Genomic DNA, 27,033 nt, shown 5'->3' on the forward strand with positions numbered 1-27,033 from the left:
ATGGGATGTGGCTCAGGAATTTACATATTTAGCCGTTGCTGCTGGTAATTCTGAGGCAGGTTTCCCATGGGCCACCCCATTATATAAGGATCATCTTCAGTCTATACCCACAGAGCATGAGGAGATTCAGTGGATATTGATCATTTCACAGTTTATTTAACTAATGGGGACAACCAAGCAGATGATTCAAGCCCCAAAGTGCAAGGTGGGCTTTTTCCATTTACTGAATTAGCTAATTGCCAAATCTGTACTGTACTTTGGGAAACAAATCAGTCATTAATCTTCAACAAGGTTTAAACATTAATTTCAAAATTCTGACTATTTCATCTACTCTCTCTCTAGGTCTCAAACCAGGGTTTTGGAGATTAGCATCATTTCCAAGGTTTTCCTCTTTCATTACAGTTAAAATTGTCAAAGCACTCAGGTTCATGGACAATATAAGAAACAACCTTTTGTTGAGGGGAAATGAAACTGCTTCGATGATAATTTTTGCATCATTGAGAGATGGAAGTAAATCAAGTGGAAAATATTCAAATCGTACTTTGTGGTGAGGCCAAAGGCATAAATGGCCAGAAACACCATCAAATTAGAAGCTCTTACCTATGGAAAAATTTCCTTTCATATATATGCTTTAAATTCTTTGTATATTAAACTAAAGTTATGTTGTCTTCTTGGCAGCCTTCAAGCTATTAATTTCCATACCTGATTGGTAGTAATAGGTATGAATTAAAATGGGTTCTAAGAAGTAAGAAAATGAAAAGACACGGTTTCAAATCTCATGAAGCATTAACAGGTGAATCAATGTAGAATATTCGCAAACAATAAAAAAGAAATGCTGGCAGATAATGTTATCAATATGTGTGTTCAAAAGGCTGAACAATATGACTCAATATCTTCTGGATCCATCTGGTGTACTTATGTGAGTCACATAATGTACTGGGCAGTTTATTTTAAAAATCTAACAGTATAACAATTATGTCTTTTTAGAAAACTGGGGGGGGGGATGTAATTCTAACAGACGAACAGAAAAGATCATTACACATCTGAATATATATCATAGGAAGATATTGCACCTGTGTTTGGAAAATATTCTCTAACTATGTATAGAAAATCTAGACCAAGATGAAAAAAGGACAGCGAAAAAAAACCCAACTCATATTTGAATTTAAAAGCACATGGAAGTGATTTTATATAAAATCATGTTACCCCAGGGGCAGGGATAAATTAATTCATAGCAAAATGATAGAGGATGGAAAATATACTCTATTAGTGCCTACTATCATTACAAAGTTCATTTGCCTTAACAGCCTAGAACTCAGTGAAGTAGAGGAGCAAACAATTCACTGCTTGTGATCTGGGGTAGAGCTAACACAATTTAGAGCCACTGGTGGATTGCAGATATACGACAATTTTGTATTTATTTTACCAAATGAATTTTTCACTCACTGGAAAAAAAATTATCTCAGGAAAGCAAGTAAAAAATGTGTATCTAACTTCTACTACATTATCTCTAATCCAATGAACTCAACTGTTTTGCACAGAGCTAAGAAGGTCAAGGTCATACCTACAGTATAGGATGAGCCAGGAGTCCTCAGTCCGTTCTAGAAATAGATAGCATCTCTCAGTCATGTAAGCTTTCTTCAGTGTATCCCCCAATGGTCATGGGGGAAGGGAACCAGAAGGTGATTAGCTTAAGAAAACTTCATCACATTTGAAAACATTTACAAGCACCTGCCTTACAAGTAATACATAATACATTAGTGTCATTCTTTATACAAAAGGCAGCTCATAACATTTGTATCACCCATATAACATAAAAATAAATTGGTGCAATAACGCATTCCCAGTGATGATGGGTAAGGGAAATTGCCACATCACTGGTCTTTTTGAATGGATATTAAAGAATTGGAGTAAAAACCACTAATTTTTATTCCATTATGTCTAAAGATGAAATTTGTAACATCATCATCAATGATTTGAATTAATTTTCACCTTTCTAACCTATTAAATAATTTTCAACTCATTATTTCATTCCTGCTGTGTACAACCGGTGTCTCTCTTATGCTAACTGCAATCTGCCAGCCAAGCAGGTTGCAGAGCGTGAAAACTAACCAAGGAAATACAGATTAGTATAAGAGCCCATTAAAAGAGAAAGACGAACCCAGCAAAACATCCTATTGATATGTTTCAACCTGTGGTTCTGCTAATCAAGGGGAAATGTCATCCAAGACTTTAATTAGTACCTAACAAAAGCAGATAAAGTGGGCTATCAGTTACTGGCTCTATCCCATGCTCAGCTCATAACTAGAAAGTCATAAGACCTGCCTGGCAGATACCTGTCAACACCCCAAGGGTGGTAGGAAATGATGAGTAAGGTGCAAGAAAGAATAGCAGCAATGACAAAGCACTTCACTTCCTTGTGCTCTATCTCTTCTCTGTAATTATAGAATGAACTTAAACCCTTAAAATCAGTGTGAGAATAACGACACTCTGGGACCTCACCCAGTTTTCGATTAAAGTACAGATGAGAGTTTCCAAAGACAGAATACTAAGGGTTCTATCTGAGCATCTGTTCTACCTTCACGACCTGTCCTCAAATCAGGTGAAAGGGAGCTTCACCCACACGTCCAATATGGCCTAAGTGGAATCCTTCACAGATAAGCTAAGAATATCTACAAATGGGTCTCTCGAAGTAAAAGGAAGGCGTAACATAGGAAGAGTGGATAGACGCCTCCTCTAAGGCAGGCACTGCCAATCCTTTGTGGCTGTATCCTCAGAAACCTTCACACTGTGCTCCAAACAGCCTTTGCCAGTTGATCCTCACAGAAAGCAGGTGCAGTTCCTACATGGTCGAACACTCACTGGGCTGAAAATAAAGGTCTGGACTTGCAGCTAGCTTCACCACTAACCTACTAAGTCACTTTGGCAATTCATTTGACCTGTCTGGCTTTAAGCTTCCTTTTCCGAAGAGAAAAATTCCTCTAATAGTCAACGTTCTAAAATGTGTTATGCAATTATTATGATAAGCTATTATTTTCATCACTTTTAAACTATCTGATTTTTAGCAAATTAATTAAAATGTAAACAGTATCCAGAATGATTATAAACATCTATTAGTGAGAAAGTTCTCTGAACTAAATAACAAATTACTTAAAGTGTCATGTTGTCATCTATGTATAAGCCCCCCCCCAAATCACTGTTACATTACCGATTATTGGTAGAAATTAAAATGTTCAAGTTTTATAGCAATGCACTTGGTTTTTGCTGTTTTGCCATAATGAAATGCTGGAGTTTTTATTTCTCTGAATCAATAAATTTGACTCTTTATGCAGTAGTGAGCTGCCAACTTTTCCCCTCTCATTTTGCCTTTGGAGGCACATAGAACCATTGTCCAGGGCTTCTTCATGGAACAAGGCACCATTTTGTGTCCAAAAGCAGAAAACCTGATTCTCAGGGCCAACCAGCATATTTCCACATACTTCATGGAACGAAAACCATATTTGAACCATATCTCAATGATAAACATGCACAAAAGACAAAAGTTGTTGATAAAAATCAACTTCAGGTAGAAGAGTCCGCTCAACATGGATAAAAAGAAGGTCAAAACCTGATTTCATTCTTGGTTCCTCTTTCCCCAGTGCTCAAAATGACACTTGAAATTGTTTTCTTAAGAGTTGACAGAGCGTGATTTAAGGTTGCAAGAATGTTAATCACAGTAAGCATCTTGAGTAATTCTAAACCAGAGTTCACAAAAACAAGTGAGCATCTGTTTCCTTTTGAATTAGTTATGGGCACTTCTTTTAAATATGTTTCTGCTCGTAAAGTCACATCTTCCATGTTTTTCACCATCTGCACAATGTAGCATGTGATCAGCTTAGGTAACAGTGACTAGCAATTTGCTATGCTAATATAGATACACATGCTAATTATTAAAGAATGGTCTCCCTTCTCTATCATGTTAAAAAAGAGAAAAGAGAATTAAATGACACATGAAGGACATTACATGTGATTTTCACTCCTACATACAAATGTTTTGAAAATTATATAATAATTAAAGCCTTGTGATCCTAGCACCAAAACAGACAGATGGGTAAGTGGAACAGGTTAGAAAGCCTGGTACCTGGAATTTGGCAAAGATGGCAGTTCAAAAGAGCAGAGAAAGGCACTGAGAAAATCGGATAAACGTTGGATAAACATTTAAAAATTTTTTAATATGAGAATGGAGAAAAAAATAATGAATTTTTTTTAAAAAACTGAAAAACATATACTATAGACACTAAAGTAGATATCTATGATTGGAGAAATGAAATGGAGAGAAATGGCACTGAGGCTGGAGGATGAACAAACAAAAAATAATAAAATGAAAAATAGAGACTCTGCATGAACCAATGATGATGGACTATGAACTGAGGAAAGTGATCAGTTAAATTCAGCACATTTGGGATGAAAAAGTAAGAAAAGGAAGAAGAGAAGATCAAAAATATAGTGAGTATATATCTGATCTGGGGAAGAAAAAGCCCTTCTAAGAATAAAAACGAAAGAAAACACAAAGAAGATGGATAAATTTTACTGTACTACAATAAAATCTTTGGTATAAAAAACACGAATAATTTTTAAAAGGTAATAAACTAGGAAAAATATTTGTTATATATGTGAAAAGGGTTGATATCTTAACATGAAAATAGATCTTGCAAATTGGTAACAATCCCAACAGAAATATGAGTTAATTATAATGAATAATTAACAAAAGAAATAACGATAATGATCAACTAAGTACAAGCATTAGCCTGTGTACCTTTCAATGTATAAAAATACAAAAAAGAATAAACCTACAACCATGAAAAGAAGAGAGAATGGAACAGAGAGTGGCAACAAATAGAGATGTCTACAAACTTCTGGAAGAAGGAAAGCATATGGGATTGAGTAGACATAGGAAATAGTCAGGAAAAGCCACAGCTTGGAGTATACCATAATAGGATTGCCAAGAAAGTGGACTCAGTTCAGCCTAAGAGAACAGAGAAACTCTGGGATCAGAATCCACAGTATTGTGGAGGCAGAAGTGAGAAGGAGGATTCGACACAGGCAGAATGTTCAAAGACAACAGCAATATGCATTCATCCTCCTTCTTCAGTCCTGTCCTCATCCAGAATAAAAACATGACAATATGCATTTCTTCCCTGGCAAAAGTATACCAACAATAAAATAAAATGATGACTATTCTCTCCCTCATGTCAACAAGATGGCTGCAATAGATCTACATATCACATCCTCTTAAAGCAACAGCCAGTGGCAGAAAGTGGACTCCTTCCTTGTGACTGTTTCTAAGAGCTAGGAAATTTTTTGCTAGATGCCTTCCACCCTTTCCACCCCCCTCCACACACATCTCAACCAGTAGGCTTCCTTTCTTATCCTTTGGTCATATGGCCACCCCTGGCCAATCACTGGCAATAGACATGGAACCATCATTATAGCCTAGCCTAGTCAGCAGTAACCTGAGTCATACGGATGAAAGGTCGATACCAGGACAAAATCAGGACTCTTAACACAGATGAAAGAGGAGTTGCTACTGTTTAGTCAAGCATTAATGTTTGTCCCATCAATGTTGTTAACTTCACAGAAATAACAGGCAACATCATCGCATCAAGAGGTTATAACAAATGGATTTACAACAGAAGTGATGTTGTACAGGGCAGAGTCTCATAAACCATTGCCAAACAGTGGCAAGAATAATCATATAACAGTGTTTTGAGTTTTATGACACTGTCCTGGCTCTACATTAAATATTTTATTTTTCACTAATCCCCAGTGTGAGCTTTTTCCTACAGTCTGGTGGTGCCAGAATACACACCACATTTACCTCCCCATGTAGTCTTCTTTTGTACTTTCACCCCACCTGAAGTGATCTATGCCAATCTTTGTAATAAAATTACTGCTGCTGCAGCTGCTACTGTTTCTAGCTAACCTTTCTTGAACACTTGCTATGTCCCTGACACAGTAAAGCACATTTTGTGAATTATCTCATTTACTCCTCTGAACACCGTTAGGAAGCAGTGCTGTTTTCCTACATGCAGGCAGAAAGATAGGACCATGTGCATGGGCTGACTGATTGCAGAGGAGACTACCATTTCCTTTCCCCGCCCCCAACTCAGTCTGAACATGATTTCCCCTGCATTGTGGTTGCTGCCAGAATTTTGTCACTTTTGCTTATTCTTAAGCCCTATTACCAAAAATGGGGTAACAGTGTGTGCTCTTATTTATCACTTACTTCTTGATATGAATGAACAGTCTGCAAGCAGGAGTGGGTGAAGTAAAGGGAGGAGGCTAACTTGAAAAATTTTTATTTAGCAAACAGAAGGAAGCAATAAACAAAAACATAACCTGCCTCCTTATTTTGCCATTGCCTTAATACAGCCCTTCTTGATAACCAGAACAGCCAAAGTAGCCACCATTGATCGAGCACCTACATTATCTACTAACCTCAAAAGGGGGGTATCATTTCCCCTGTTTTACAGGTGAGGAAAGCTGGACCTCAAAAAGGCTAAGTACCTTTTCGAAGGTGACACAGCCAGTAAGTTGCAGATCACAGTTCAAATCCAAGCTGCCCAGTCCCAAAACTCATGCCCATTCCTCCTCAGCACCATGCTGTCTCCATATCTCCATATCTTATACTGTTTAAATGCTACTTTATCTTGAAACCTATTACCAATTGTTGTGTCTTTATCTTAGTATGAACACTTCTTTATGGTTCCTGCCTACAAATCTAGACTCCCTAGAAATGTGGCATTTGGATGACATGGATAATAAACAGGTGCTCGTCTCTCCACATAAGGCAATTCTTAATAAAAGCAGGTGGAACTACAAAAGAGACCTAAAGGAGGTATGTTAGTTAGGGCTCTCCAGAGAAACAGAACTAATAGGCTAGAGATAGAGATAGAGATCATGAGATGGAGAGGTAGAGGTAGGGGTAGAGATAGAGGTGTTAAGGAGTTGGCTCACACAATTGTGGGAGCTGGCAAGTCCAAAATCTGCAGGACAGGCCACAAGGCTGCAGAGTTGAGGCTGCAGTCTTGAGCCCAAGGGAAGTCTGAAGGAAAAATTCCTTCTTTCTCAGGGAACCTAAGTCTTTTCTCTTAAGGTCTTCCACTGATTGGCTGAGGCCCACTCACATTATGGAGGGTGATTTGCTATACTCAAAGTCTACTGATTTAACTGTTAATCACATCTAAAAGATACCTTCCCAGCAACATCTAGGTGGTATTTGACCCAAATCTGGGTACCATTGCCTGGACAAGTTGACACACAGAATTAACCATCACAGGAAGGTTGGATGAAAAATCACAGCAAGGACAGCAAATAAACAGCATGTCGGCACAGCCACCCACTCTGCCTGAGACCATGCCAGACACTATTCATCAGCCAAGGCCCTCTTCTTCAGTGAGGTCTACACAGCTCAGCTCTAGGAAGCCAGACTGAATTGGAATATGAGATGAAATCTACTAGCAGTCTATGGCCTACAAGGTAATGTAGCATCCTTCCCCACACCAGCACCATGACCATGGATCGTGTTTGATGTGCCCATCATCAGCTAACTTGGCAGCTCCAATCTCCTCTGAGGTCCCTAGAAGGTCTAATGGACAGACTCAGAAAATCGAGATAAACTAAAAGTGAGAAAAGCACTTTTATCCAATTAACATATTTCTGACCAAAAAGATAAGGCATTATAATAAACTACCTACATAATTCTCTAGGAAAAAAATGAGTATACTCTCATTAAAACCTGTTTATATTCATATCTACCATTATAGCCAATGCCCAGCGATTATAGTTACTTTTCAGTCCCGTACTAGTCTAAAGTTTTAATAACTGTAACCATTGAAATTTTACATTGGGTACAATTACATTTGTATATAAGACTGGCATACTTTCTGTATTACTAATTCACACATTTGGAATATTCAAAAACATTCTGATTTTTAGCAAAAATACTGCCTATTATGCATTATGTGGTAAAATATGCGGCACTAGTAACTTTGACAGAAATTTATCTGATCCTATCAATCACAAAATAAAGGCAAAAAACCAACTTTGCAACTGAACACAAATATACTACAACTTAAAGAGAAGAACTAGCCTGTTTATGTCAAATCTATCTTTGATTCCAAGGATCTCTGGAGACAGAGCATGTATCACTTGACTTAATTAACTGTTTAGAGGTCTATTTCCATGATTTCCAGCTCTGTAAGTTTCCATACTCCACAGTCTGACTTTAAGTAATAAGTACTCACAACTTTGGCCTCATGACCCCAGTTCTTTCACTGGATGACTGAGCAACTTAACCCCTAGGCTTCAATTTCCTTATGCATAAATTAGGGGTTAGACTGGCAGCTCTAGAATTTTGAGTCTCTGCAAACCAAAGAATTTATACACTCCCCTAGCATATTTTACATGCTCCATAATAATACTACACACTCATATTTACTACTTAACATGTGGCAAATATTTTTTGTATGAATTGACTCATTTAATCCTCATGAAAACAATATTAAGTAAGTAGAAGGTTGTGTTTTCAAACATTGATCACAGCAATATCTCTGGTCCCCAACGTTCTTCAGAACGTTGCCATCAGTCATCAAGAGATGGAGTCTATTTTCCTTCCCCTTGAACTTGTGTGAGCATTTGAGACCACCTCAATTAACAGAATATGGTAGAAGGGACATGGCATGACTTCCAAGGATAGGTGATAGGGCTTCCACCTGGCTTTTTTTCCCTTGGGATGTTCTTCTTGGAACTCAGCCATCAATGCTGCAAGGAGACCCAGGCCACATATCAATGTTCCAACCAGCAGCACCCAGCAAAGATCTTAGCTGACAGCCGGAATCAACCACCAGTCATGGAAGTAAACGCACCTTCAGATGACTCCAGCCCCCAGAATTCAAGTCATTCTAGCTGATGCCAAGTGGAGCAGAGACAAGCTGTCCCTGCCAATCTCCCACCCTCGCCCCAAATTACAGATTCATGACTGAAATGAACGGTGTCATGTTGTTAAGCCACTAAATTTTGTGGTGGTTCATTATGCAGTAATAAATGACTAGAACAAGGTTGATAGTGTTTTATCCACATTTTGCAGATGAGGAAACTAAGGCAAAGAGAGACTATGTAAATTTCCCATGGTCACGCAGCTTGTAAGTGGAATTTGAACCCAGGCAGTCTGACTCCACATGCTGGGCTCTTAGACACTATATTATACTTCCACTTAACAAGTAATTATTGAAAGAATGGTTAGTCATTGATTCATAGCCCTACTTATTCCATGTGGTATTTCATAGTGCACCTTACCTAACCAAATTATTTAATATATTATATATTTTTCATAATTTTTATACAATTGTATGTATTTTCCCCCAAGAAATTATGTTACCAAAGGCTAAGATAATTGATAACAATATTTTAGGGGAAAAAAAAACCCTATAACGGAAAAGAGTTTTTCTTGGCCTCTTCTACTTATACTTCCCAAAAACACAGGAAATTGAAATTTTACTGAGAGAAGCAATTTCTAAGGAGTCTGACTCAATTCATTTTTACCATATCTATCAAACTCCCTCTGAGGAACATATTAAGACTATAAAGATCAGGGTCCTGTCAATGAAGGAAAGAGTTATAATAGAAGAAAATAGGGTGGTATCTAAATTATATACTTTTTGTTTTAAAGTTTACAGCATAATTAGACATTTTGAAGCAAGATAAATTATTTGGTGAAAATCTTATTTAAACATTATCTGAGTTACAATGCGTAAAAAATGTTTCATTTCACAACTGATTAAAATTATTTAATCATTAAAATCCTACAAGTTGATATTATAATTGGCAAAATAAAGAGCGTAATAAACCATTCTAATTACTACTAACCATGAAAGTGCTCAGATCCTCTCCCAGGAGGGAACTCGCTTTTACTGACCATAACACCGCTGCATAATACATGTGAATTTCCTTGGCACTAAATGAACACAATTGCTAAAAGGCTTTTGTAGAAATAAAAATTTTTAAATATCAAATCATGGGGCAATGTACTTGGTTTTTATGTATGTTGTATTATATTTTGTAGCTGTCCCAACTTTTTTTTTGTTTTCCAAATCATTGATTCAAAATACTGACCTTTTCCTGATGTCCAAAAAGAAACAGCCATCAGTGACATGAAAGCCCAACAAAAGCAGCTGGCAACTCTATTGTGAGTCAGAACAGAAATGGGGGGTTGACTTTTGTTATATTCTAGTTGGAATAAAATTATGTACTTTCCTTTGGAGGAGAAAACATAGTCAAGACAACTGGCACGTATTGTTTTTCCGGTTTCTGTGCCTAAGCATGCTAAGCCCCCTGAGAGCAGGGGTCACGTCTGTTTAGGACTAGCCCAGGTCTGGCACATAAGGTTTTCCCAATAAATAATTAATTAATATGAACCAAGCTCTGTTATAGATGCTGGGAATTCAGAGATAAGGTTTAAAGAATAATCCTGAACCCTAGGAGTCCAGAAGCGTGGTGGGGTTGGTGATCATTAAGCACTTGACTACGTTGATGGCGGTAAGCAGCAGCAGCAGGTGCTGTGAAAGCACTGTCCCACTCGGGCTTTATTTGACATGATCCCTCTCTGCCATCTGCTGTGCATGGTTAGAGACCCCGAAATAGAATTATAGCCAGAAAAATGGGGTGGGGGATTGATTCTGGGCTGTCTAGGATCTTTGCTTACACACTCCCAGCACTCTTCCTGGCACATGAAGACCAAAATCCAAGACAGATGCTCTGAGCGCTTGCCGGCAGCCCTCCCCCTGCATTCGTTCTACATCTAATATTTGCTCCCTTCCCCTGGTTTCCTGGCTGCCTAAGCCAGCTTTTCTCTCAGGAACAATTTTTTTTTAACTTTTAGACTCGCAGGGAAGTTGCAATTGTGCTGTGGCCTCTGGTATTGGAGATGATCTAGCCTGCTTAGACAATCCTGGGAGCCATCACATAAGGAGGTCCAAGCTCTTGAGGGCCACCTCTCCCAATGCCATACCCCATGGGAGAGGCAGTGCTCATGAGGATTCCCTTTCAAGGGGGCACTGCCTACAGGATGCTGAGGTCCATGTACCACATCCAGGAGTGGTCAAGGTCCTCTTTGGAGACCTTGTCTGGTCTCATCAGCAAAGTGACAGCAAACAGCAGTAAGCAAAACTGACTGCTCAGATGAAACGCTGAGGGCCCTGGCCATTGCAGAGTAAATAATCTCTCAAAGAGCAGAAAGTGGTTGTCTCAGGTGGAGTGACCATGACATTGTAAAACACAGAGCAGGCCCACCATGGGAACAACTCTACTGAAAAGGAGAGAACTGGTCTTGTGTGCAGGCCTCAGATACTATTCCAAGACAGAATACCAACCTCCCCAGCAGTGCCTTTGATGTGGGGGCCTCTGCTGGGTCCTGCAAGATGTTTAGCAGCATCTCTAACCTCTAAAAACTGGATGCCAGTAGCCAGGGCCAACTTCATAGGCATGTGAAGTCACACAGAGCCCCACATTCAGAAGAACCCTGTACTTGATTTAGTGCTCTGCTGTTGCCATATTGAAACTCTTAATAATTTTATCTTTGAACTTGCATTTGGTGAGTGAAGTTCGATGGGACAATGGAACATATGCCTGTACAGAGGAGATGCACACAGTGTGTCATTCCTTGTCACCCAATTTGCATATACATATGGCTTTAGCAATGCCCCATGAGCACAGAATTCCAGTGGATCATGGTGTGTGTGAGTGCAGTGAGGCTCCAAACCTCAAAGCAAGTATGAGTTAAGTGTGTTATGTCTACAACTGAGTGAGGGGTTGGAGGGAGACCACACTTGCTATTAGAACCACAACTTACTTAGAAGACAGAAAGAAGGAAATGGCATTCTAAGAAACATGAACAACCAAGGGACCCTCGAATATTCTTTTTTTCTCTCGTAACTTCCCTGTATTAGCCGACCACTTATGCTGAAAATGATGTCATAGAAAGAAAGAGAAAGATAGAGTGATCCTTAGTTGCTCTACTTTCAGTTCTCTCTGACTCATCGGTAAGCCAAAGGGAGGGCATGCTGGTAGATCATGTGCATTTCAAGACGTGAAATAAAAATAGTTAAATAAGTTTTGTGCACGCACAAGCTACAAAATTCAAATTGTGCGACGTGTCATGTTTAACTTAAAACTAGTATTGCATGGTATTAAGATGAATAAAAAAATTCATGCTAATAATTTAAAATTTTAATTTTTCTTGACTTAGGAAAACATTAAGTAGCAAATTAAAAACACTATGACAAGTTGAGAGAGAAAGGCACGGGGAAAGGGAGATGGAGACCAAAGAAGAAAGGAAAAAGCTTTGTATTTTAGTACCTTTAATGACATTTTGTCCTTCTTGTTAAACAAGGGGGCCCGCATTTTCATTTTGCACTGTGCACTACAAATTATATAGCTGGCCCTTCCAGTAGCACCCCTCAATCACGACAAGTAGAAATGTCTCCACACCTTGCCAACGTCCCCCCAGAGAAGGGGGAGGGGGACAAAATACCTGTGGTTGAGAACCACTGCCCTAGACAGTGTGTGTTTAGTAAAGACTAAACTATGAAAGTGCTATGGAAGCCTAGGGTTTTAAATTCCGTAGACTCTGTAAGATCTAAGTGCGGTGATAAGACGCTAGAACTTAAGATCCTTTCCTGAGTGTTTGGTGCCTCTCAGGTTTTTCCATTTCAGGACATTGTAAGATTAGAGGAGGGTGAGACATATCTCTTTTGTATAAAGAGAAAAGGACAATTATAAACGTGGTGGCTAGATAATGGAAACTGCAGACCACAGGTGGTTTCTCAAGCAAATTAATTTTGAGAACATATATTTAAAATAATGACATAGAAATTGATTCTCTTAAAACTCTCCCTGTACCCACATACCCCTTGGAAAGTCTTCACGTACTTCCAGGAGTACATATAGTTCCACCCAGAGACCAACTGTGGCTTCAAGGTTTGTTGGTCTTGGGGATGCAGCAAAATACAGCAATTCCCAAAGTCTAGCACCAAATGGAGTCGGGACTTCAGTTAGCTCAGTGGCAGCAATGGGCTCATAAAAAGGTGGAAAACAGTTAAGGCTATCATAGGACTTTTTTCTTATAGATTCACGCAAGGTGAGCCTCTAATTAAGGTTTAAAAAATTAAATACAAATTATACCTCAAATTTTTATGTGGTATATAATCTAACAAACATCTTTTATAGTAATTTCTCTATAAATCATTATCACAACCCGATATGATAAGAAAGGTTATTATTACTATTCTATAATTAAACTGAGGTTCAGAAAAACTAAATAACTTTCCCCAAATCACATAGCAGGCATGTAGAAAATCCTATTATTAAAGCTAGGTATCTGATTCCAAGCCAAGTAATGTTTTCCAATGCCATGCTGCCTGTATAATTCATATATTAACTATGAATTATATTTTTTTTAAGATTTGAAGTCTAACGAATCATTTTAAAGACCAAATATATATAATTGCCTTTTATGGCAGTATAACAAAACATTTAGGCAATTCAATCCCAGGATTCCCAAAACAAAGTGGGACACTTAGCATATTAAGTAGCATTAGATATTTATTTTCAGACTCATGCATTGCATGCAACACTCTATAAATGTTAAATACACTGTTCTTATTTTACCATATGTAAATTGCTTCTAAGTTAAATTATATAACAAAAACATAAATCTTAAGCCTAAATTAAATTATACATCAAAAATATGTCTGATTTGATAATATACTTACCTTGATTCTTTTCTTCTGTGTTTGAAATTTGTGGTAATGTGCCCTTCTGAAATGTGGAACCAAGAAAACTGTCCTTATTTCTCCATTTGACCCAGATTATTGTAGAAACATGAAAAGCTACTTAGAACATCACTGGAGAGGACAGAGCATCAACACTGCCAGGAGGAATCTCTGGCACACATGTCGCGGGTTCTGCCTTATTCCTTCCCCAGCTGTGACTCAGTACCTAAGAGTCATGCCTGCAGGCAAACCACCGGGCAGGAGGGATATTACCCCCAAGGTCCCCAGTGCGAATCCCTGGTTGATGTCCCTCTGGGGGCCATGAGCTCCTGCCTTCTGCCCTGCACTGGAAGCCTGATAACTCAGCTTTGACCCCTAGCCTAGCCACAATAGGACTCATCTGCCTACAGATATACAGACTCTCTTGTTAATTGATGTGTATAATCCTGGTTGTATGATTGCTATGGTCATTAAATGGTTGAGATCTCACCATGAACATGTGGGACAAGACCACTCCCCGTTTCTAAAGAGTGACAATCCTACAGTCCTGCCAATGACCAGAAAAGGTATCTTCCTCAAACTGGGGCAGGGCTCAGATGTAGAGGACCCATATGGGTAGCAGAGTTAGTCTTCTCTTGGTTTTTACTTAAATGGGATGACTATGAGGTGAAAAGAAAGATGAGCACTTGTTCTTTCATTCATTTGTTTATCCAACATGTACCAAGCACTTGTATGTGCCCTGTTCTGAGAAGAGAAGGCACGTGAGGAACAAGAAGGTAAGGAAGCAGGCAAGCCACCTGCCTGGTATGCTTGTGCTTGGAAGTTAGATCAGTGGTTCTCAGCCCAAAGGAACAATCAGCCACCTGGAGAGCTTTTAACAAACGCTTATGCTTAGGGCACACCACTAGAGATTTTTATTTTACCAGCCTGGGTTGGACCTGGAGCATTGATACATGTTAAAAGTTTCCCAGGTGATTTTAACATGTAGCCAGCACTGAGAACCCCTGAGCTATAGCACAGGTAGTAATGGGATGAGCTGGAACAGCGACCAAGAAGTAACATATCTATGATCAGATCAAAATTCTGACCCTTTTAATGTATTTGTATGCTAATTTCCTGTGTTCCCTTAGTGTTGAATGAAAGTCCACTTGAGCTATGCTTGGAGAAACAGGAAAAGATATGTCTATCCATGCTCAAGGCAACTCTTTAAAAAGAGCATAGTACGCCCTCATCCTGTCCTGGTGGTGGCAGTGGTCATCAAAGGGAGATGATCAAGCAGAAGATAAACTTCAGGGGTCAGATTCATGCCCAGATCAAATACATCTGCTTCTCTTAGAGAATCTCCTTTCAAGGTCTTTAATATGCTCTTGCCTTAAGGGCATCTTTGTCATTTAAAGGTAATAGAGACCTTTTCTTTATAAGGGGCATTTATGTACCTAAAAACATAAGACAAAAGGAAGTCTCTCTTTCTCCTTTGGTTCGTCACTGCCTCCCCATACCATACTCCAGCACTCACAAAGAGAGCCCTTATGCATGGCCCAGGGGCCCTAAAGGATGGCCCATAGAAGTGGGTTTCCCTACTGGAATAAGTCTTTAACCATTCCCCAGGTCAGTCTTCCCCAGGAAGAATCAGATGCAGGCAAGAAAGCCACTTCTTCCCCAGCAGATTTACCCCATCCATTCTCTTCATCCCCTTTACTCTCTGCCCTTCAGTCACAGAACTCTAACCTTTTAGCATACTTCTTTATATTAAAGTCCTAGTGCCCACCAGCTAGCAGAGCACCTCGCTCAGAGAAGACAGGCAGTGAATGTCTGTTGAATAAATGAAAGTAAATATCTAAAGGGTTCATATCCCATCCACACTCACCTTTTTATGGCCTTCTCTGATATCCTCAGCTCCATTCCCACCAAGGCTACTACCATCTCTTTCCCCAGGCAGGCTGCAAGTGACCTTCACTAAGAGATCTGCTCTGGACTAAGGTGTTGGGTGGAGGAGTGGTCACACTTACTCTTTTCACTGAGTTCCAGTGTAATGGCCCACAGCTCCACCCAACTAGCATCGCCCTGCAGGCACAAGACAGGATGGCAAGATAAATGAAGCTTTAAATATTGTTCTCCTTGACAAGGGTTATTTTTAGAGCAAAACAGTTCTTATTTATTGACTTGTACAGCATGGCCTGATGATGTGGTGAAATAAGCTATTCTGAAGCATGAGTCAGATTGCAATTAAGGCTATAGGGAACTTCATTCCAAATTGCCTGGTTAGGGGTGATCAAAATCTCATCTACGGTACTGCAATAAACATATAATTTTATTTTTTATACCCGCAAAAATGTAAAATTAAAATGGAAAGGCAGAAATAAGTACACAAGAATGTTAGAAATAAATTCCATGGAGATAAAAATTAACAACTTCCATCAGACAACACAAGATGTGGATTCCATGGAGGCCTCCTGTCTAAATACCAAACAGACCCATCATATGCGGGTTATGAGAGGTGGCCAGAACAGAGATATTGCATTCATAATTTCAGTGTGTTTCTTGAGTACCATTGGCACTATTTCTCTCCTTTTAAAGAAAAACAAAAACAAATTTTTAAAAGAATGGGAGAAGACATTTCATTTCTGTCTACCGGGTTCAGCAATAGATCATCTGTGACTATTTGGAATGAAACAGCATTTCAGCCTCAAGTTAAAGAAAAACAGTTTTCGTTTGGCATTTACTTTATAAAATTGTTCCTTGCTTTAAGAAAAATGCATGTGACATACCTAGCACACAGTAGGTCTTCTACAAATGTAGCCTTTTCTTACATTTATGTCCTCTGCCCAATAAACATCTGTACTGACAACTAAGACACTAAACCTCTAAAGCCGAGGATGACTATTTAGAAACTGATTGGGAAAGAGGCACAGGAAGCAGATTAACTAACTCAAAGTCACATAGCATGTCAGGAAAACTCCAACCTCTCTCTTAATCTCTAGTTAGTGATTGTGTGGTTGTTTCACCAACAAAGTTTCTTTGTAAGAAGAAAAAAAAGTTTTCTTCCTAAGACTATTTATGTAGGACCAAAGATAATTGTTCAAAGAATAGTATCTAAGAATGTGTGTGTGGCTATGACATAAGAACACAGAATGGAAACTTGAGTCTCCAAAAAAAAAAAAAAAGGCATAGTAAATGTGAAATAATATCTCAAATCTCAAAATACAAGTTTACCCTAACTAAGTAGTTAAATATTAAAAACATAATGCATTATACCCTCATCAGAAAATCATCATTCAGCTTTTAAACTTAGACAAGATCAGAATTATTCAGATCAGCAAGATGGCCATCTGCTTTCAAGCATGCAGCTGCTAGCCTTTAAACAGCAATTTTCCATGATTCATAACTTATTCATCCTGGGATGCACTCAGACATCTGCTTTATCATCAGTTCAGCTTGTCATAGCATTTTGCTTTAAAGTTTCATAACCTCTACCCAGGTAACATAGTGAATCAGTAAGTTAGTCCTATTCCACAGAAAGAATCAACTATACAGCTCCTCGAGACTGAAGGTCCAATCTTGAAATCATATGCGTGCATACGTATATAAAAAACACATTATTAGTCACTCCCTTCTAAAACAATAACATCAGTATAGCTACCATTTAGCTTACTGCACTTCACCTTTATCTTCATTATCACACTGGAAAATAGATATTATAATCTTCATTTTATAAATGAGCAAATCAGTAAGACTGGATGACTTACCCAATGCCACTAAGTGTGGACATGGAAGAGGTAAGCTGTTTGAACCCAGGCCTATCTGTCCCCAAACCCAAGCTTCTGCAGCAACCAACTTTGCCTCTTATTTGAATTGCCATGGAAGAACTGAAAAATTCTCATCAGTTGTTTGGAAGAGAGACTATACCTAGCCCAAAGCCATTTATTCTCAACTCAAGAAATATCTTGCCTATGGCACTTAGTTAATATAAATGCTGTGAAAATTATAAAGCACTGTGTAAATTTGTTGGATCTTTTTATTCTCCTGGTCAACTTTTGGCAATCCTACCTGTCCATTGTTGCACTCTCTATCACTAAGAGCAGCAGCCCAGAGAAGATGAAGAATCCAGGAAGTGTGAAAGGAGAGAGCCCATTCCTGTGTGGTTGAGAGGAGAACACCTTGGAAACCCTAACTTGGAAGAAGACGTGCTCGATATACAGAAGATTTTCTCCAAAGGAGATCAGTTTTGACTCTTTTTCTTTGTCTCTAATTCTAGTGTGCAAATTGTTGTTTGCTATTTATTTGAAAACTATGTTGTATATAGCAAATAAGTGGATCCAATGTCAAATCTCGGTTCTGCAACCTCAAATCAGTCAGGCATTTTGAGCCTTACTTTTATCATTTGTAAAAATAGGTATAATGACACCTTTTGCTCTATGTGTCTTTTTTAATGTTATATAGAAGACAACTGAGTGGCATGAAAAGATGCTAACAGTACATTGTGTAAATAATCATGACAAAAAATAATATGCATGTCAGGATAACATTTTTGTTTTAAAAAGTGGGAGATATATTCATAGAGACAAGATCTGAGAAGTTATGTATAAAATATTAACAGTGGTTACTGCTGGATAATATTATGATTTTTATTTTCTTTTTGATTATCTATGCTTACTAAAATTTCTAACACTAAAACAAAAAATTCAAATGATGAAATATTATTTAATTTTAAATGATAATGGGGAATTAGAAAATGCAGTAATTATAGAAGGAAGACATCAAGGCATTCAGTAGCTAACTTAAACTGCCTTTAAAACTATGCATTTGATTAAAAAGCAAGATCCAACAATATGCTGTCTATAAGAAACCCACATTGAATATAATGATAAAGGTAATTTAAAAGTAAAATGATGGGAAACAATATACAGTCTATTCTCATTATTCATAATAGTCATGTTCTATAAAGTAGCTGCAAACACTGAATTAACAAGTATGGAACCATTGCTCCTAAAGGAAACACAGGGTTACGTTCCTGTGAGCCTCTGGTCACAACATTTTTGTTAATTGATTAATACATAACCTTGTTTTATGTGTGTTTCTGTTTAAAGACACTTTATTCAACATATGTTATTGATTCATTAACATTGACCTCACAGCCAACAGCACTATAACTCATAACTGAATGGAGCTTATCCAACAATTTCTTCCATAAGGCACATCACAACCTTCTTGTGCTTAGGAACACTAGACAACACCTCAGCACTGCACTTGAGGGCCATATTAAACAGCGAAAACACCAACAAAAAGCACAAATGTGTGAAAAACTAAATAGACCACTAATACATACTTGTTTACAGTATGAGAGCTGAAACAAGAAAGCAAACTGCTGCCTTCTTCAACCTCAGCTGGGAACATGCATGTCAGGCAACTCAAATTTTTGCCATTCTGTGCACGTCCTTGAATAACAGAGAAAGTGCTACAAGTATTGATATTAGTTGATCTATTTTACGAATAGGTTTTAATGAGTAGGCAAATTTGTAAATATCAAATTCGTGAATAATGAATTCCAGGCAAACATCAAAAGAAAGCTGGAGTGGCTATGTTATTATCAGTCAAAATAGACTTCAGAGCAAGAAAAATTACCAGAGATAAAGAGGGACACTACTTAATGATAAAAGGTCAATTCGTCAAGAAGACATAAGAATCTTAAATATATATGCAGCTAATAAAAGAGCTGCAAAATACAAGGGAAAACATGATAAACCAAAATAAAAAATGGAAAAATCCACAATTTTTGCTAGAGGCTTCAGCACTCCTCTCCTGGTAATCAATGGACCAAGAAGCCTGCATATGAGCTAGGATAGAGAAGAAATGAACAACAGTATCAACCAACGGTATCAAAATGACATTTATAGAGCACTCCACCCAAAAAGAGCAGAATACACATTCTTTCTGGTGCACATAAAAACATTCACCAAGATAGACCATATTCTGTCTCATAAACATATCTTACCAAATTAAAAATGATTGAAATCGAAAAAGTTTATTCTCTGACCATAATGGAATTAAACTAGAAATCAATAACAGAAAGATATGTAGAGAATCCCAAACTAATTGGAAACTAAACAACACATTTCTAAATAATTCATGGGAAAAAGGGGAGGTATCAAGTAAAATTAGAAAATATTTTGAATATTTTCCGAATATGAATGAATGAAAATGAAAACACAACATTAAATTTTGTAAGATATGCTAAACCAATGCTTAGATGGAAATTTGTAGCATTAAATGTTTATATTAGAAAAAAGAAAGACCTCAAATAAACAATCTAAGTTTAATCTTAAGTCTAGAAAAAGAAGGGCAAAATAAAGTTAAAGCAAGCAGAAATAAGGAAATGATAAAGAGTAGAAATGAATGACATTGAAAACATTGAAAGAAAATCAATAAAACCAAAAAGAAGTTTCTTTGAAAAGATAAAAAGAACAATAAAAAAAAACCTGTAGCCAAAGTGACAAGAAAAATAAATTAAAAACATAAATTACCATTATCAAGAACAAAATGGAGATATCACTGCAGACCCTGCACGTATTAAACGTAATAAAAGAATATTACAAACAAATTTATTCACATAAATTCAATAAATTAGATGAAATGGACTAATTCCTTAAAAAACTACCAAAGCTCACTCAAAATAAACAGAATGGTCCTGTATCTATTAAAGAAATTGAATTCAGGGGCTGGCTACAGGCGTAGCAGTTAAGTGCGCATGCTCCGCTGCTGGCGGCCCGGGTGCGGATCCCGGCTGCGCACGGAGCCACTGCTTGGCAAGCCATGCTGTGGCGGTGTCCCATATAAAGTGGAGGAAGATGGGCACAGATGTTAGCCCAGGGCCAGTCTTCCTCAGCAAAAAGAGGAGGATTGGCATGGATGTTAGCTCAGGGCTGATCTTCCTCACAAAAAAAAAAAAGAAGAATTAAGTTTAAAGAGCTCCCTACAAAGAAAACATCTAGAAAAACAGTTTCACTGATGAATTCTGCCAAACATTTAAGGAAGAAATTACACCATTCTACACCATCTCTTCCAGAAAACTGAAGAGGAAGGAACACTTCCCATCTCATTTATGAGGGACAGCATTACTTTGATTCCAAAACCAGACAAAGATGGTACATGTAAAGCAAACTATAGAGCAATATCTCTCATGAACATTGACCAAAAAAGCTTCAACAAAATATTAACGAACTGAGTCCTTCAGTATATGAAACGAATAACACATCATGACCAAATGAGTGTTATCTCAGGAGTCTAAGTGCGGTTCAACATTTGAAAATCAATCAACATAATCCACCATATTAGCCCTGGTGGTTTGGTGCTTAAGATTCAGTGCTCTCACTGCAGAGGCCCAGGGTTGGTTTCCTGGTGAGGGAACCATACCACCCGTATATCAGTTGTCACACTGTGGCAGCTGTGTGTTGCTGTGATGCTGAAAGCTATGCCACCAGGATTTCAAATACAAGCAGAGTCATCCATGGTGGACAGGTTTCAGTGGAGCTTTCAGACTAAGACAGACTAGGAAGAAGGACTTGGCCATTCACCTCTCAAAAAATTGGCCATGAAACCCTGTGAATAGCAGTGGAGTATTGTCTGATATAGTGCGAGAAGGTGAGAGGATAGTGCAAAAAGACCAACCGGGGTTCTGCTCTGCTGTACAAAGGGTAGCCAGGAATCAGAATCAACTGGACTAAAAACAAAATCCACCATATTAACAGTCTAAAGAAGAAAACCTGTATGATCACATCATTACAAACAGAAAAAACATTTAACAACGTTCAACATCTATTGATGATAAAAACTCACATCAAACTAGTACTAGAAAGGAACTTTTTCAACCTAATAGAGCATTTACAAAAAATCCTATAGCTAACATCATCCCTAATGGTGAAAGATTGCATGCTTTCCCCTAAGACTGGAAACAAGGCAAGAATGTCCACTCACACTACTTCTGTTTAATATTGTACTAGAAGCTCTAGCCCACACAAAAAGGCATAAAATTGGAAAAGAAATAAAATGATCCCTATTTGCAGACAACATGATTGCCTACACAAAAACCCCTAAGAAATCTACAAAACAGTTCCTACAACTAATAAGAGAGCTAAGCAAATCATAGGAAACAAGGTCAACATACAAAAATCAATCATATTTCTATACTAGCAATGAATATTTGGAAATTGAATCGTTTTCAAATGCCATTTACAGTAGCTCCTCCCAAAAGAAATACTTAGGTATATAAATCTACCAAAACACATGCAAGATCTGTATGCTGAAAACTACAAAATACTGATGAAAGAAATCACAGAAGAGCAAAATAAATGAAGAGACATATTATGTTCATAGATTGGAGACTCAACATAGTTAATATAGTAATTCTCCACAAACTGATCTATAGATTTCACAGAATTCCAATCAAAATCTTGGCAGTGTTTTATGTAGCTATAGGCAAGCTGATTCTAAAATTTATATGTAAAGGCAAAGGAATTACAACAGTCAAAACAATTTTAAAAGAGAAGACCAAGTTGGAGGATTCCCACTACTTGATTTTAAGACTTACTATAAAGCTACAGCAATCAAGATAGCACGGTGTTAATGGAAGGATAGATATATAGACAAATGAAATAGAGAGTCCAAAAATAGACCCACACAAATATAGCCAATTAACTTTTAACAAGTTGCAAAGGTAATTCAATGAAGAAATATTACCTTTCCAACAAATGGCATTAGAACAATTGGACATTCATAGGCAAAATAAATGAACCTTGATTTATAATCCACGCGCTATCCAAAAACCAACTTATTATGGACTGAATGTTGTGTGCCTCCAAAATTCATGTGTTGAAGTCCTAACCTCCAACGTGAGGGTATGGGAGATGGGGCCTTTAGGAGACAATTAGTTTTAGATGAAATCATGAGGGTGGACACCTAATCCCATGATTAGATTTAAATGTAAAATTATAAAACTTTTAGAAAAAACTATGGGAGAAAATCTTCCTGACCTTGGGTTATGCAAAAGATCTTAGATATGACATCAAAAGCAAAATCTATAGAAGAAAAAATTGATAAATTAGACTGCATCAAAATTAAAAACTTTTGCTCTGAAAAAAGGTGATGTTCAAAGAATGAAAAGTCAAGCCACAAACTGAAAAAAATATTGGCAAATCACATATCCAATAACAGATTTCTATCCAGAACATACAAAGAACTCTCAAAACTCAACAAAAAGAAAACATCCCCCCAAAAAATGGGCAAAAGATTTGAACAGACTTCAAAGATTTGAACACACTTCACCAAAGAAGATATACATATGGCAAATAAGCTCCTGAAAAAAAATATCAAAATCATTAGTCACTAGGGAAACACAAATTAAATAGACAATGAATATCATTACACATCTATCAGAAGGACAGAGATGCAGAGCAACTGGAATTCTCATACATTGCTGGTGGTACAGCCTTTCTGGAGAACAGTCAGGCGTATACTTACTATAAGATCCAGTATTCACAAGCCTAGGTACTTACCCTAGGCAAATGAAAATCTATGTTCACACATACAGGTAAAGAAATGTTTATCGCAGCTTTATTCATAGTCACCAAAAATTGAAAACAAATGTCTTTCAACGATTTAAATTCCAACTTAAATGGAATATTATGCAACAATCAAGAGTAATGAATTCTTGATACACGCAACAACGTAGATGACTCTCAATGGCATTATACTGAGTGCAAGAAGCTAGTCTCAAAAGGTTACACACTGTATGATTCCATTTATATGGCATTCTGGAAAAGACAAATCTATAGGGATGGAAAACAGATCAGTGGTCACCAGAGGTTAGGGGAGAGGGAAAGAGTTTGACCACAAAGGGGTAGCAGAAGATTTTTCAGTACAATGAAACTGTTCTGTGGTCATTACAAAACTCTATACATGTGTTAAAACTCAAAGAATTGTATACTAAAAAAATCAATGTAACTGTATTTAATTTTTTAAAATAATAAATTAATGTAAAAATAATTTATGTCAACAGAAGAGAATTTATTTGGGTTGGCAGATTGTCAACCTTACAGTTAAGACAGTCTGATATATAATTTAATTATTCATTGATCTCTCAAGAATCGGTAAGAGGTTTATATAAATAAATAAAAGCTATAACTATGTTGCAATAAATAAGATATTTTCTTAAATATTTTTGATAGCTCTCTCTATAACTATTGTTGCTAATGTTTTTCAAACTAAGAAGTCAAGGAGCTGGCTGTCTAATGGCTTACAATGATATTTACAATGATCCACCTCACGTTCCATTCATTACTAGCTCTTCCTCAAGGGAGGAAAAGCTGCCAATCTGATTGCTCAGAGTCTGGAATTCTTTGGGTAAAATCATGGCACTGAAAAGACATTTGAATTTGTGAGCATATCCTCTTTCTCTTCCTGCAATAGGTCAAGAAATATCCTGACACTCTCTTGTGTACTTTTTCACTGCCAACACCACTGTCCAGTGGTCTTTCACCTTTCTTCCACTTTGACTTTTCCACAAATTGGTAAGAATGCCTTGATATTCCCCCACAAAACCAACAGCACCATATCTCCTCCCAGAACTTTTTTTTTGTGGCCCAAATGGAAGCTTTTCCTATAGCCACACACTAAGTAACCTGGGTCAGCTTAGCATTATGCATAGGAGACAAAATATTTTTGTGTATATTGGTTGTGTCATCCTCTTTCCTTTGGCCCTGGTGGTCTGCTTCTAAATCTTCTCACATTGCTCTAGAAAGAAAGATCCCCCACCTGCAGTGTGAGTGGAAGGAGGAGGAATAGATAAGAGATTTAGGAAAGGGAAGCAAGAGGCCTCATTTTGGCCTTGAACCTCAGCCATGTGCCCCAGCTTAGTTTAACTTGTATTTAGGGATATACAGTACTTACAGAGAAATTAACGTATCTATACATTATTCCTCATTCTATTGTTATTAATTTTGTACAATTTCTTTGGAGGGGAGAACAAAAGAGTGACAGGCTTCGGGTAACTGAATCCTTAAATAATTAGTAGTCATGGCCCCTTACCATTAAGGGGTTTAAAAATTGGTATGTACAAAACTAGAACCTTCCTAAATTAAAAAGTCTATGAACAGTGTAAGAAAGAGGAAAAGTATAGAATTGAATTGTCTGTCCTACGTAAACCAAGACCCTGCCCAACTCAAGCCCTGTTCCTTACAATCTATAGATTAACTGACACAAGAGAATTTGAGGATATTTTATACCACATGATAAGAGTGAACCCTAATTATGGTTATATAAAGTCCTACTCCATTTCCCCCTCATTCCATTGTACTTCCAGACTGAAACCTTCTTCACGAATCTCTGTCACTTTTCACCTTTGCCTTTAAGGTAAGCAAAGAGGCAGCAAATGGTTCAAAGGCAGGCCAGTCCACAGAGGCAAGGCTGGAACTAGAACTCAGTGTTCTTGTTTCCCTTTGCTAAAATTCAAAAAGCTATAATGGGTTTTGAAGGGCTTAGTACCCACTGACCCAATTTTATAAACAGCTCATTGTTAATTTATTGTTATATTCATCTTGGATTATCCAACACTTTTTATTAATTTTGGAGTGATCATAGCACATTCCTCTGTTCCTTCCCTTCCTGAGTGTTAGGTTGGCTTGGAGAAAGGGTGGGGGAGCATTTCCCTTGACTAGTACAAAACATCTGGATCCCCAGATTATAGAGATTTAGAAGAGCAATAGTCCTAGAAATGAGGTTGTAATGCTGAAAATCTGGCCGAGTTCAAAAACAATTCATCATTCTGATTTTCTTTCAGAAAAATATCACTATATGAGTTAGAAGACATATGATCAGTAGATGAGAAGCTAATCTGACTTAATATTTTTAGCACCCTGTTCTTATTGCCCTCAAATGCTTATGATTTTTCAAGAGAAACTCAAAATCGAAGAAATGTTCAAAAAGTATCTCCCCACAAGTTTCTGTACTTATCCTAACCAGGTCAATTAACTCCATCTCTGACAGTTATGAATAACTTCTACTTTCCTCACAGGAAAAAAAAATCAGTACAAAACTTGGAAGAAAAATGGGAAAGTAAAGCCCTGTCCAAATAGTGGGCTGCTTAAGCCAAATCGGTCCACTCCAGAAACGCCCCACTGCTCATTACACAATTCTTCACCCACAACGTGCTTTTAGAGAATGTCAAGTTAACATCACCCAACAACCCTAACTCTGGACAACACCAGCCCATCCCCCATCTCAAAAATGGAAGGACACTTCCCCTTGGCTACATCTGACCTTGAACCAAAAAACAATCTATCCCTGAAACTGGTAAGGCATTTTGTCAGGAAGATAAGCTCTGAGGTATAGGAAAAAGAGACAGAATCTGAGGTCAGGAAACTCCAGCTGAGGCTGGCAAGACTGTCTGGAATCAGCCTCCCTGAGGGTGGTAAAATAGGGAAATAGGATAAAATAGGGATGATGTTGCTTACCTCAGAGGGTAATTTGAAGACCAAATGAGTTAGCGGCATGAAAGTGCTTTATGAAGTGGTAAGTAGTTTATATATGCAACAAAGAGCTGTTGTTTTCTGAGTTCACAGATCCTGTGCTGACTGAATGCCCTTCACTGTACAGAACAATTTCTCCCCCTGAGTTATTTGGGATGGGCAGCAGAAGGGCTTCTAGGCTCTCCTCTAATGCATTCCTCTGAGCCACTGCTTGTGGTGACTGTCAGAACTGACAGAAACTCATTCCTCCATCCCCGGCTAGCATCCTGATTTGGGTTGGTGGGGGTTGCAACTTCCCATTTTCAAGTTTTGCTAATTGAATTTTTTGAAGCCTACACTCACTTCTTCCCTTTTAAAAATGCATTATACCTTTCTTCCCCAGCTATTTGAGGTTTATGGCCACAGCAAATGCAAACAACCTCTCAAGTTAAAGAACCACAACACAGTTAAAGAGTTCTAGCCCCTCTACCCTCTCTACCCTTTTCCCTACTTGCTGTTTTCCACAGCAGTCTTGAATGAAAGCAGAGCCCAGAATTTAAAAGAAAAAAAAACTTTGTATCTATCCCTAGAGGCAGCTGTGTGCGTTAACAATGACCACGCTTTCCCTAACTCCGCCTGACCTCCCCTGAAACACACACCCAGGTCTTTGCACACACACGTACACGTCGGTGAGCCGGTCAACCGCAAACAAATCTGACTCTTCGCCA

General features: G+C 37.9%; 1 protein-coding gene across 2 annotated transcripts in view; it reads right to left on the reverse strand.

Annotated features, from left to right (window-relative positions):
* AKAIN1 (A-kinase anchor inhibitor 1) overlaps window positions 1-27,033 on the reverse strand; it is a 121,328-nt gene that overhangs the window by 20,703 nt on the left and 73,592 nt on the right. The window lies entirely within an intron of this gene.

The sequence above is a fragment of the Ceratotherium simum genome, chromosome 14 (genome assembly GCF_057802395.1).
Source record: "Ceratotherium simum simum isolate JZ-2026a chromosome 14, ASM5780239v1, whole genome shotgun sequence".
Classification (NCBI taxonomy): Eukaryota; Metazoa; Chordata; class Mammalia; order Perissodactyla; family Rhinocerotidae; genus Ceratotherium; species Ceratotherium simum.